The sequence below is a fragment of the Phycodurus eques genome, chromosome 4 (assembly GCF_024500275.1).
Source record: "Phycodurus eques isolate BA_2022a chromosome 4, UOR_Pequ_1.1, whole genome shotgun sequence".
Lineage (NCBI taxonomy): Eukaryota > Metazoa > Chordata > Actinopteri > Syngnathiformes > Syngnathidae > Phycodurus > Phycodurus eques.
Window position 1 is genome coordinate 28,100,662 of NC_084528.1, and position 13,804 is coordinate 28,114,465.

Sequence of the window (13,804 nt, forward strand, 5' to 3'; positions counted from 1 at the left end):
TCTTTTCTTGTAGTATTTTGTTCTATATGTCTGGGTCTAGCTCCTGTTTTTGTTTCGCACATCCACCTTCGTTTTTTTCGCTCCCGCAACATTTTGTTGCCGTAGTTTTTGGTTTGTCCATTATTATTGCTCATATTTTCGTCCGTGTTTTCAATAAAGCCTTGCATATTTACTCTTATTTGTTGGTCTTGGCTTTGGGGTTTAATATTCTGTGTACCAAGAACCCCAACAGTACTGGTATGTACAGTATCCAACTTAATTGGTCGGATAATTTTAATATCAAGCAATCCATTCTCCTGTTCAGGGTCATGCGGAGTTGTCCAGATAGCTTCGTGTGAAAGATGGACTACAACCTGGACTGGTTGCCAGTCAATCCCATCGCACCTATATTAATATTACTTAGCTTCATTGATGCCTTTGAATTGTCAATGGTTGTTAGTTTAAAAGTGCCCTGTGGCAACTAGTGTGTGGTGTACCAGCCCTCGCACCCAAAGGTCAGCTGGGAAAGGCTCCGGTTAGCTGCAAGCAAAATGAGGACAAGCGGTTGACTGGATGGATGACTATGGTCAGAGATCCATTACTATTAAATCTCACCATAAACACTTCATTGTCAACTGGACAATGACTGGACAAATCTAAAAATATCCAGGTATTCAAGCAAATAAAAACATTTGCACCAATGAGTTGATGAATGTTTCTGCCACTACTAACACCATAGTTCTATTTATTTATTTATTAAAATTTATTCATTAAAACAATGGGTAATTGGAGAGTTCATATCTTTTATTGTTTCCACAAGGCTGTGGCCTTGCCTGAAACACTCAAATGTCTTTTGTTGTTGCTTATTTATTTGTATTTTTTTTCCATTCTCACTTTAGAGAGATGGCCAGCATGGAGAGTTTTTAAGAGCATTTTCTAAACGGGTTACGTCTGGTCTGGTCCAAATACTAAATATCTGTTTACATTTATTGCTTCATGTGGAATACTGCTGAAAGGATTGTCAGTACCCCCCTACCCACCCTTGAGGACTTCCACGCTGCCAGAACTAAGAGAAGAGCGTGCAAAATCTTCTCGGACCCTCCACATCCCGGTCACCAGCTCTTCCGGCTCCTTCCCTCAGGTAGGCGCTACCGATCAATGCAAACTAGAACTAGCAGACATTCCAACAGCTTCTTCCCTCTTGCAATCAACTTCTTAAACAGCTAACCTACAATTCCATTGCAACATGCTGGCATTTTTTTTTGTCTTGAGTTTGTTGTCACATTTCTGTGGGGCCAATTATACATACCCAGTGTAGTCACGCTGCACTATTTGCATATCTGTTGTTGACCAATACTGGCCACTCATGCCAGAGTAGCATCTGCTCCATTTGCACACTGATTGAGGAGTATCTGCAACATTTGCACAATCAACGTTGTGCTAGATTATCGCACTACTCGATTGAAGTCTCGACGCCCTTTGCACAATGGTCATTGCACCGGACTATTGCAATATTAGTCATTCGAACTGTGCTAGAGGACTCTGCATCTTTTTGCACAATTTGCACAATTGTCACAAAATAAAATAAATAAATACCAGATAACTAGCAACCCTTTACTGCTCAGTGACTGCTTTTTTTTTTTTTTGTCAATGTCTTTATGTCTCAAAAGTGTTCTCTGTCAATTGACTGTCCGTTGTCATACTAGAGCGGCTCTAACTACCGGAGACAAATTCCTTGTGTGTTTTTTGGACATACTTGGCAAATAAAGATGATTCCGATTCTGATTCTGATGCAGAAGTTGCTGCTGATCATTTTGAAAAGTTTTTTTTCAAGTTTTAACACTGTTTATAATTATGTCAGGCTGATTTATGATGCAAACGCCACTGATCAAAAATGCACAAAGCAGTACTCTTGATTTTTTTAAATTAATTATTTATTTATTTTTCCGAGCCCACGGGGTAGCTTGGGGTTGGCACTGGAGGAAAACCAAAACAAAAATAGACATTTTCTGGTATATATATATAGCGAGGTCCACCCTGGGCTCGTCACCAGCCAATCGCAGAGATTTTTCACACATCTGCAGAGAACCATATGTTGCTTTCAATTAATCACCATTGTAAGTTTCTGATTTCACTCCTTTGGCGCTTTGCTTCCCTCTTTAAAGAAACACTTTTCATACTGTTCCTCTCCCTTCTCTGCACAGTGACAAGGCTTATGATATATCTGGAAGCAATGCAGTACGGGCACTTTAATTCATGGAATTCATATTTCCTTCTTCTCCTTATTCTTCTTCACTCTCACCTTGCTATTCAGCGCTATCACACCGCTAATTTGATGATTTTCAAGTTTGCCTTCTCAGCCTTGTGCAAAACAAGCAGGAAGTAGTTTCCTGCACCTCGTGTTGTTAAACCTATTTGTGTGCGTGTCTGCATGCAAATTGTTACACTGAGGTCCTCCTGCGCTGCTGATTGTTACTTGGCCGGTTACGGTGACTTCCTAAATCCAGCGTTTGTGCAAAGCAAAGATAATCGTCTTTTGCCAACCGGATGTTGTGGCCCCTTACAAGCAAACAGATTCAGTGCTCACATAATAGTCTTGATGATATAGCATGTCCACAAAAAGTTGCCTTGTGGCACAACTTACCCCGTGTGTTTATTATTATTTGCAATTTAGTGCTTGCCATTTGTAGTCTTAGTAAATCAGGAGTTAAGCATTTGAACAGATTGCTGTGATATCCCTAGGAGGTATGTTTGCATGGCATCTGGGTGTTGCTATGATTTGCTGCAATCAGCATTGTCCTCCTCAATGTGTTCCTTCCTTTTTTTTTTTTTTTTTTTTTTTTTGGGGGGGAATGTTCCAACCCTACAATTGAATCTCAAAGCTTTTGAAGGAAAGGCAATTTCTACTTGGAACATATTAGTGATAATACAACCATTTGTGATACTAGCACATTCTTGATAACGTTATCACAGCTAACATGATAGAGAGGTGTAATATAACTGTGGGCTGTGACTACTCTTGCGTTAAGTACACAGTTTTGTTGCTTTTTTTTTTTTTTTGCCAAGCGGGAAATTGCAAGTGCCGGGGAAGAGAAGTGAATGACACCAAGGAGGTTGGCATGGAGAGGGAGCATGGAAAGCGCATCATCCCCATTTCACTTCCCTGCCGTCGCTCTCCCGCTACCACAAATCATAGAACGGAAAAGTGGAAGGAAGGAGGAATGTGATTTGAGGGCATCAACCAGCGGAACTGACAGAGACGGATTCACTGCGGCCCAAGCATGGAATTGCTTTTCCTTTCCCCTGGAACTGAGTCGCAAGTGTAACACTGCCGCTGCAAACAATCTTTAAACAGCAGATTTGACCAAGTCCAAAAGCCAAAAATAAAAACCTCACAGGCAGGGAGGGAAAACACCAAACGATGATGGGGGAGAAAAAAGGTGAGGGATTGCAGTTATAGTTTAGGCTCTGTTATCAACAACACCAATATCACAAATTGGAATGTGTTTAAAAAAAATAATAATAATGATGATGTATGCCTTAAAAATAAATCCCGTGTCTCCAAACCTCACAAACACGCCAACATGAGGTGTGATGTTCACACCACCGTGAGGTCAACTGTTCCAGCACTCCAAATTGGAGCAACGGATAGCGAATGGGAGATGTTTCTCTCTCAAAAATCACACGAAGATGAAGACTTGACTTTAAAAGAATCTCACTTTCCATGTTATGCATAGGCCAGAATTTGACTTAAAATTTCAAGCTAACTATCACTATCTTGTGTTGCTGGGTGCTGAACTGTTTCTGTTTTGTTTTTTGTTTGTTTGTTTTTTATCTCCTGGTTTGGTGGATGGGCGGAGTCTTCGACGCACACCTGCTTTGCATCATGATTAGTTAGGTTCATAAATGCCAGAAAGATGGGCGCTAGCCACCGCAATCATTTTTACCCGCCCTTTTCGGATTGTGTGTGTTGTCTACGCCGCGTTTTTTTTATTACTTGTTTCCCCACACGTAATTCTGCTTTTCCTATTTCTAGTTTGTGTTTCTATTCTTGTGTAGTTTAGAATCTGTCTCCTTGTTTTTTCCCTGTCCGTGCATTATTTGGTATTTTCTCCTCGCTAGTGTTTCCTATACATCAAAGTTGTTTTCTTATTGATTTGTTGTGCTTTCGTTCTATTTCTTTCCGTTTGTATTTTGCCTGTATTAGCTCCATTCGGCGTCGAGCTCCTTTCACGCTTCGCCCGTACGCCTTCGTTTAGTTTCGCTTTTGCTCTCTATAGTATTTTCCGCATCAACCTTGTATTGACGTTTTGCGTTGTTATTTATCTTGCTCACGTTGTGCTCCCTTGGTTGGATAAAACTACTGTTTGTTTGCTCAAGCTTGTGTTGGCTCCGCGTTGGAGTTAATAAAGAAAGATATTGCATATTGAAACCCCCCCCCTGCAAAAAAAAAACAAAAGAAAACTCCAGTGTCCCAAACAATACACTACTGTGGGACACCCATAAAATGTCATGTTTTCCATGAAAACACACAATTGTATACAGCAGTGGTTCTCAAACGTTTTGGACCAAGTACCACATCAAAAAATACTTTCCACTCAAAGCACCACCAATTACCACCATTAAAAATGCAGTAGCATTGTAGGCCCCAGTGTTTATCAAAAGCGAAAATGAAGGAAGTAAAATAACTGCACAAAATGATTCGATTTATATGTATTGCACATAAAAGTTAAAAACTGTTCCTAAATAAATATTCTAAAACAGTGTTTCTCTACTGTTGTTACCCTGGGACTCGCATTTTCCTAATGTTGCAAACTCGTGATCCATTTTTGTAGAAGAAAACGATTATGTAAAATTGTTACACACCGTTTCAATTGAGTTTGACATACTGCGAAAACCAAAGAATGTTTTGCATTTCTGTGATTTTCGTGTGAAGCAACTAAAGCTAAAGTACCGTTTATGATTAAGAGGGGAACCCGGATGACAACCATTCAACTTGAATGTTTTATAACGATGAAGCGATCATGTTTCTCAGTTTCTTGTGAGGCAAAAGCATACATCAGTGACAATCAAGCAGAAGGCATTAGAAATCAGAAAATGTGATGACATCACATTCATCACATTTTCTGATTTCTAATACCTTCTGCTAGATTTTTAACTTTGCACATCTGAAAACCTACAAACTCACACTTTTCTTTCCCACTTTCCGTGAGAAGGAAAAAGGTGGCCGCGGTATCGCATCAGAATCCTGATCTATGGCCTGTCCGCACTCGCAAAGCGACTTCCTGCCTGTCAGACTGAAGCGCATTTTCCTGGAGTTAGGATGTGGACATGCATTCATGTGTGAAATAGAGATACACGCACGCACACACAGCATTATCAGCATCGAGTGTACACCTCTGTTGTCAGACAGGATCCATTGAATTTGTGCAGAAAAAAAGCCTTGCTGCATTTCACCAGATCGTGAAGCAGCCCGATTGGGCCGAGCCACTGAAGCCTCCCGACGACACCGAAATTGCAAAATGTCAGACAAAACGTCGATTGATGAACTCGGGGCGAAGAATTCCACAGAAACGCACTTCATCTAACATGTTGCTTCGACAGCACAGAATTGGCGGAACCGAGCCCCATCAAACTTACGCAAGCCCCAGCCACAATTTATTCATCCCTGGTAATTACTATCAAAGAAAAACATGTCACGCTCAATAGAAAATACAAAATGGTTTAACGTTGTCCGCTATTTCTTCTCATTCCGGCAGATTAGCATCAAACATGGCGATAGACATGCCGCAGCGAATCAGTCAAGAAAGCCACCATTGAGCCGTACTTAGAAACACACTCACGTTGTTATCACATGAAGCGGGGTATCTTTTTTCTTTTTTTTGGGGAGGGGGCACACCAATGAGGGACAGTCCTCCTTGCAAATAAACATAGCCGTCATCATTTTTGGAAGTCTACTGTACATCTTATCGTCACGATGGACACGTCAGGGGCAGTTGTGCATCAGGCGCAAGTCGGGCACTGACCCACCACATCCGTTTTAAAAAAAAATTGTAGTAGTAATTTAAGAGTGGAATTAATATCCTTAAATTAAGTAATCAAGAGTTACCTGAAGCCAGGTGATGATGACGCTATCTTGAGCAGTGAGACACACGGCGACCATTGTAGCCATCAATACTTTCACAGAATTTCAAAGATTCTCACAAGTCCAAAAAACGGAAAAATGAATGAGGTAGATGTATTCAGCTAGAACTTTATGTTTTGTTACGACTGACTCGACAAACGTAAAAATCACGCCAGGTGCTTCGTACAGGTCGGTTATGTTTCACAAGTTTTGGCCGGTATCATTCAATACTAATGTGATTAAAATGAGCAGTAAATTGCGAAGGCGAGAAGCCGTAGACGTATAGACGTATTAACGTAGGATATGTTAGAGTAGATTCCCATCATCAATCCAACAAAATCACTGGATTTACGTCTTTAAATTTGGTTTATAGGGTGTGCCGCAGCCTATCCCAGCCGACTTTGGGCGAGAGGCGGCGTCCATCCTGGACTTCTCGTCAGTCAGTCACAGGGCAGCAAAAGGGACAGACGACCTTGCGAAGGTTTACGCCATCGCTGGTTACCCACGTGAACACACGCGATTGAACCCATAAAAAGAACGTTGCTGTATTAAACGAATGCTCTAGAGACCTTTTGTAAAGAACGTTTCCTTCCCTCTCATCTATCTTATTTGGCCATGTATCTTTTTCATTAGATTGTATGCCTTTGAAATCTCTTGCGGTTTCTTTGCTCGCTGTAACCAGTACATTTTGTGGCATTGTGTATGAGGTAATGAAGTGCTGCAAAAAATATTTAAAATGCATGATTGTCCTTTCATCATTGCTACTTTATACTGTACAGTTTGCTGCAATAGTCTAGCATATTTTGAAATCATTTATAACAATGTATCATGATATTATCAAGCATCATATCCTGCCTAAAATGGCCAGCAGCCTTTAATTTTGTTATGCTGGATCTTTTTTTTCTTCTTTATTTTTTTTTGGGCAGATTTTAGCACATTTGGAGTTTAAAAAAAAAGGCTGCATTCATTAAACTAGCCTGTCACTTCCAACCTTAAAACAGAACTAATCTTTAAGCAAAGTGCAGGAAAAACGATACATTCACAAAAAGGAAAGTGAAGTATTAAATATAAAGGTAAGAAAATGGAACATGTCTGTGAATCACCTATTAGGGACTTAATGTGTGTGTGTGTTCGTGTCGCTCCGGCGACTGCCCTTCGTCATGTCCATTGCACTGTGATCCAGGGAAAGTCTTCAATGGAAAAGCCACAGAGACAAATAAAGACAAATGGTTCTGTCCTCAGTGTAATTAGTTTCAAGTTTGAAAAGACCACAGCACGCCACTGCTATTGTCCCTCTCGGGACGGGGCTCATAAAGCCGCAGACAGATTCGGTGCCAAGTTCTTCTCAAATCAGCCGAACAAGAAGAGGAAAAAAAAAATATAGGACTCGGACAGTTTTCTGTGAAAATGTTTTCTTGAAGAAAGTTCTGTTCAGCGAAATGTGATACATGAAGGGTAGCGAAAGCGAGAACTTTTCGGCCAAGGATTTAGAAATCCATTTCTTCGCAAGTTGTGAGCACGTCGTAGCTGTGGAATTAAAACCCAATATCTCCACTTTATGGTGCTGAGGACTTTTTCTTCATTTGTCAAAATTTAAAAACAAAAAGGTAATTACTCTCTTTGTCCTCTCTGTCTCTGTCAATTTCATCCAAAGTGTTTTGATGTTTGAGCTGCATTTACTTAAGTCCTTGGGAGAATTGTACATCTGCTCCCATCTTAATTTATTTGAGGTTAATCAGAGGCAATTTAAATGGTGGCAGGTACTTGCTGACCTACATTTAACATGAGTTTGAATGCGATTGTTTATTTCTGAACACATTTATAAGAGGGTGTGTGCACTTGCGCAACCATGTCATCTCAGTTGTGTGGATTTTTTACATCCCCTCTCAGTTTTTTTTTTTTTTTTTTCAATTGAATTGTACAGTTTATGGGTAAGTTTTTAAAGGATTTATCTTGGTCTCATTTTTGTAAATCACAAAAACCAAACCCCCCTAAAAAATATTTGGGCACGTGCCTGATGGTGGACACGGTTAAGAGTGCTGGGGCAAACTTCTAAATGTAAAGCTCAGCTAGTTTTTAATACAGTGTTACAAAATATGTAAAAGCTGTACGTGAGGAGATTTACCTGTTAATGTAGACATTTTTTAAAAGCAGATTATGCTAATTCTACAATTTAATAGGCCTGCTGCAGCATCACTGGGACATCTGTAAAAAATAATAATAATAAATAACACACAAAAAACATGAATATTAATGGTGATTACTTGGGTATGAAAATATGATGCTTGACAGAAATAAACCACTAAAACTAAAAAAAAATAAAAAAATGTTTTAATCCATACAACCAACATGGATAAGTAGGAAATCAAATGTTGAAGTGTTTTTTCCCCCTTCTTTCTCTGTATAATACAAATGAGTTCTATCCTTGGGAAAAGTGCTCAACGACAACACAAGGGGGGGCGGGGAGGGGTGTGTGTGTGTGTGTGTGGGGGGGGGGGGGGTGATGTTTTGGTTCTTGGGGTGGATGCATTGCAGGTTCTTTTCACAGCTTCTTCTTCTTCTTTTCCTTTGGGCTTGTCCCTTTAGGGGTCGCCACAGCATGTCATCCTTTTCCATGTAAATCTCCTGCATCCTCCTCGAACACCAATTGCCCTCATGTCTTCCCTCACGACATCCATCAACCTTCTCTTTGGTCTTCCTCGAGCTCTCTTGCCTGGCAGCTCCCTACTCATCATCCTTCTACCAATATACTCACTATTTCTCCTCTGGACGTGTCCAAACCATTAAAGTCTGCTATCTCTAACTTTGTCTCCAAAAAAATCGAACCTTGGCTGTCCCTTTGATGAGCTCATTTATAATTTTATCCAACCTGCTCACTCCTAGAGCAAATCTCGACATCTTCATTTCCGCCACCTCCAGGTCTGCTTCCTGTTGTCTCTTCAGTGCCACTATCTGTAATCCATACATCATGGCTGGACTCACCACTGTCTTATAGACTTTGCCCTTCATCCTAGCAGAGACTCTTCTGTCACATAACACACCTGACACCTTCCTCCACCCGTTCCAACCAGCTTGGACCCGTTTCTTCACTTCCTGACCACACTCACCATTGCTCTGGACGGTTGACCCCAAGTATTTAAAGTCCTCCACCCTTGCTATCTCTTCTCCCTGTAGCCTCACTCTTCCCCCACCACCCCTCTCATTCATGCACATATATTCTGTCTTACTTCGGCTAATCTTAATTCCTCTGCTTTCCAGTGCATGCCTCCATCTTTCTAACGGTTCCTCCACCTGCTCCCTGCTTTCACTGCAAATCACAATGTCATCTGCAAACATCATGGTCCACGGGGATTCCAGTCTAACCTCATCTGTCAGCCTATCCATCACCACTGCAAACAGGAAGGGGTTCAGGGCTGATCCCTGATGCACTCCCACCTCCACCTTAAATTCGTCTGTCACATCTACAGCACACCTCACCACTGTTCTGCTGCCCTCATACATGTCCTGTACTATTCTAACATACTTCTGCCACTCCAGCTTTCCATATCTTCAAATCCCCACCACCAGAGTCATCTTACACACCACCACCCTATGCTGTCTAGCCACACTCTCCCCTATCACTACCTTACAGTCACTAACCTCTTTCAGAGAACTTACATCGTCTGCACAAGATATAATCCACCCGTGTGCTTCTACCTCCGCTCTTGTAGGTCACTCTATGTTCCTGCCTCTTCTGGAAGAAAGTGTTCACTACAGCCATTTCCATCCTTTTTGCAAAGTCTACCACCATCTGTCCCTCGAGGTTCCTTACCTGGATGCCGAATTTACCCGTTACTTCTTCATCACCCCTGTATCTTTCACCAGCATGTCCATTATTATTATTTTTTGCTGCCATTCAAACTAGCAAAGACCAGGAAGCCTCTTTCCCAAGGAAAGAATGCATGGTAGAGATATCTTGTGTCCTGAGAGCGAGAACAAATTTGAGATCAGCTTATCACTCAGGAAAATGACTCGCCGTGTTAAGCTAATTAATGAAGACCTAGCTAACAAGCTAAACAAAAAAAAAGAAGAGTAATTTACATTGTATTCCTTGGTACTGGACAAAAGTAATGACATAAAGGATACCGCTCCGCTTTTCATTTTTATCAGAGGGATTAATGACAAGGCGGCACGGTGACCAACTGGTTAGAGCGTCAGCCTCACAGTTCTGAGGACCCGGGTCCAATCCCCGGCCCCGCCTGTGTGGAGTTTGCATGTTCTCCCCGTGCCTGCGTGGGTTTTGTCCGGGCACTCCGGTTTCCTCCCACATCCCAAAAACATGCATTAATTGGAGACTCTAAATTGCCCGTAGGCATGACTGTGAGTGCGAATGGTTGTTTGTTTCTATGTGCCCTGGCTGGCAACCAGTTCAGGGTGTAGTCTGCCTCCTGCCCGATGACAGATGGGATAGGCTAGAGCACGCCCGCGACCCTAGTGAGGAGAAGTGGCTCAGAAAATGGATGGATGGATGGATGGATTAATGACAATTTCGAGATAACGGAGTAGTTTATGGCCATGGAATCCCTGAAGGGAAAAACGCAAGGAGAGGATTTGTATGACAGCGTGTCGGGTGTCATCAAGAGGCACAAGCTATCTTGGAGTACGCTTGCTAACATTACCACAGATGGATTGCCAAATCAGTCACTGATGGTGTAGTGGTGAACTTACCTACGTTTGGTGTGGGCAGCGTGGGTTCAGTTCCCACTCAGTGACGGTTTGAATGTGAGTGTGAATGGTTGTTCGTGTCTATATGTGCCCTGCGACTGACTGGAGACCTGTTCAGGGTGTAGTCCGCCTTTCGCCCGAAGTCAGCTGGGATAGGCTCCAGTGCCCCGTGACCCTGAACTGGATAAGTGGTGTTGAGAATGGATTGACAGAACGATTGCCAAATCTTACTGGAAAGAACATCGGGTTGCTAAAACGAGGACGACCCTGAGCAGGAGGTAATTTTCCTGCACTGCATAATCCACCAGGAAGCACTTTGTAAATTTGTCCTGCAGCGTGACCATGTAGTAAAGCCAGTTATAAAAGTCCTTAACTTTATTCGTGCAAAGGCATTTTGGCATCGTCGGTTCATTAAGTTTCTCGAAGATACTGATTCTGATCACCAGGACTTGCTTTACCCCCTCACCACTGGTTAAGTTCAGGGAAAGTGTGCTGTGCCATCGAGTGTGGGATCTCAAACACGATCTCTTTTCTGGCGTTACTGGAGAAAACTGACGAATTTCCTGAGCTGCGTGACACAGATTGGCTTTGCGATTTAGCTTTTGCTGTTGACATACTGACATATGAATGAGGTGAATGTGAAGCTGCAAGGGAAAGACCAGTTTGTGCATGAAATGTATACAAACATCTCAGCCAAACAAGTTATTTGTTCATTTCCCCACACTAGCTATGCTGAAAAATATAGGAAATCACTAGACGACCTGCATGGAGAATTCTGCCATCGGAACAATTGGCAAGTCACTTCAGCTGGTGTCATGTCCCCTCACACAAGACCCTGATAGTGTCTTAATAGAGAAGTTCAACTCTCAAACTGGATGAGACAATTTTCCAAAAATCCAGAAGATGGCACAGAGGATGCTTGGTGGTGTTTGGCTCTACATATGTGTGATGAACACCAACAAAACAACCTACCGATCCCAGCTGAGTGATAAACACCTCAGATGTGTTCTGAGAATTGCCACAACAAAACTAACACCAGACTTTGATGCACTGGCAAAAAAACAGGTGATCAACAAAACAACACTGTTTCCATTCAAATTAAATCTAAGTATTAATACTAAAATTAATACTAAAATGCCTTTTATTTTTTATATGTAAGCATCTGGGGTCCTGCCTTGGCCCGCCTGTCAAATTATAAGTCAATGTGGCCCCTGAGCCAAAAAGTTTGCCCACCCCTGGCAGAGACGATATATATATATATATATATATATATATATATATATATATATATATATATATATATATATATATATATATATATATATATATATATATATATATATATATATATACAGAGAGAGAGAGATAATATATTTGTGGATTTGAAACACACACGTGCAAATAATTTTGAGACATCTCTCTCCCCATAGACGCATGCATCTCCAAACCACTGGAGGAGAAAAGGGAAATCAAAAGTGAGAGAACAAGGGGTGAGTGAGGACTCTTCCAACATAAAGCCACCGTGAAGAAGGTTGAAGGAGATAATCCAGTTAAGAATTGATCACGGTGCTGGGGAACCTACAGCTCGCGGGCAATATGCGGCTCGTGAGAGCATTTGATCTGATTCCGATATGCTCCGAAACGGCTCAAAATACATATCAATACTGTAAATGTGTGTTCGATCGTTGTGTCATCCCTTGAGGACTAAAATTGCTTGGGAAAAAGTTCTTCATCCCTTGTTTGGCACTCATAGATATCATTTCTTCAAGTTACTTTTTAATTACATACACTGTTAACACACACTCAAAAAAAGTTTTTGTAAATTAAGTTTTTTCAACTGATTTAGGACACTTTTGCCTCGCTGAATCTGAAAATGACATCCATTTATCTTGTTCAGGTCACGTTTTTATGTCAAGTCGTTACCAGTTTATTAATCAAAGGTTACAAACTTTGTTAACTGTAACTAGAATAGTAGACATTGATGAAAGTAAGTAGTTGTAAACTGAATGTTAGATCGTCATTGTTCAAATTTCAGAGCATGGACCTCCGTTTATTTGCGAAAATACCTGTACATGTAAACAAAAACGTGGCCATAGTTCAAAAAGTTAACCTGATTGAGCAAAAACAATGTGATATTTATATTCAGCACATCAAAATTGTCCTAAACCAGCAAAAAAATCTTCAACAATAATCTCAATTTACTTGATTTGTTAAAGAAACAAACAAACAAAAAAATCCATTCGTCTTTAGTATGGACCAGCGCTCCAGAGCAACAGCTGCTGAAATGCAACTTATTTAGTTTAAATATGTCATTCACATTTTACTGGTCCTTTCTACATGCCGCGTCTTTGCTCGCAAAGTGGAAAATAAATTAAAATAGCCTGTACCCGTTGGCGTTTGCCAAGGACCGCCATGAAAAAAAGATTGATGCAACTCATTGCTACTAGCCTCGTTTTTCCGCTCTAAATGAAGTGAAGGATAAGCCAGTCCCGCATTGGCTGACCTTTTCGATCGGCCCATCTCTCACATTTAATGGCAGCCGTGTGATGCTTTATGGCCACAACCTACAAGTGGTTCATGTCCACATGCTTCTACCAAGAACATCTCCATATATGTGCATAGAAGCGCTTGTGCTGGATTTAAAAAAAAAAAAAAAAAAAAAAAGGCTGGGAAATTGGAACTATGCCACCGTAAAACTATTCAAGGCAACAAATATATTTTTGGCAGTCTCGTTCTTTGACTATACATTTGGGAGGGCACTTGTCACGTTTGTGTTCTCTGCTCAAGTGCTCAAACGTTTTGTGTTCCCGCAGTTTCCTGGACGAGTGTTGGTTTACGAACAATGACGATCATCTGCGTATTTAGGTGCAGCACAAGTAGAAGGAAGGCGCCGGATTATTGTACTATTCACTACCATCACCTGTTCTGTAGTCTTCATATCTGTGCCTGTTTTGTTTCAGGCTTGTCTTTGGCTGCTTGTGATTTCCATTTGACGTG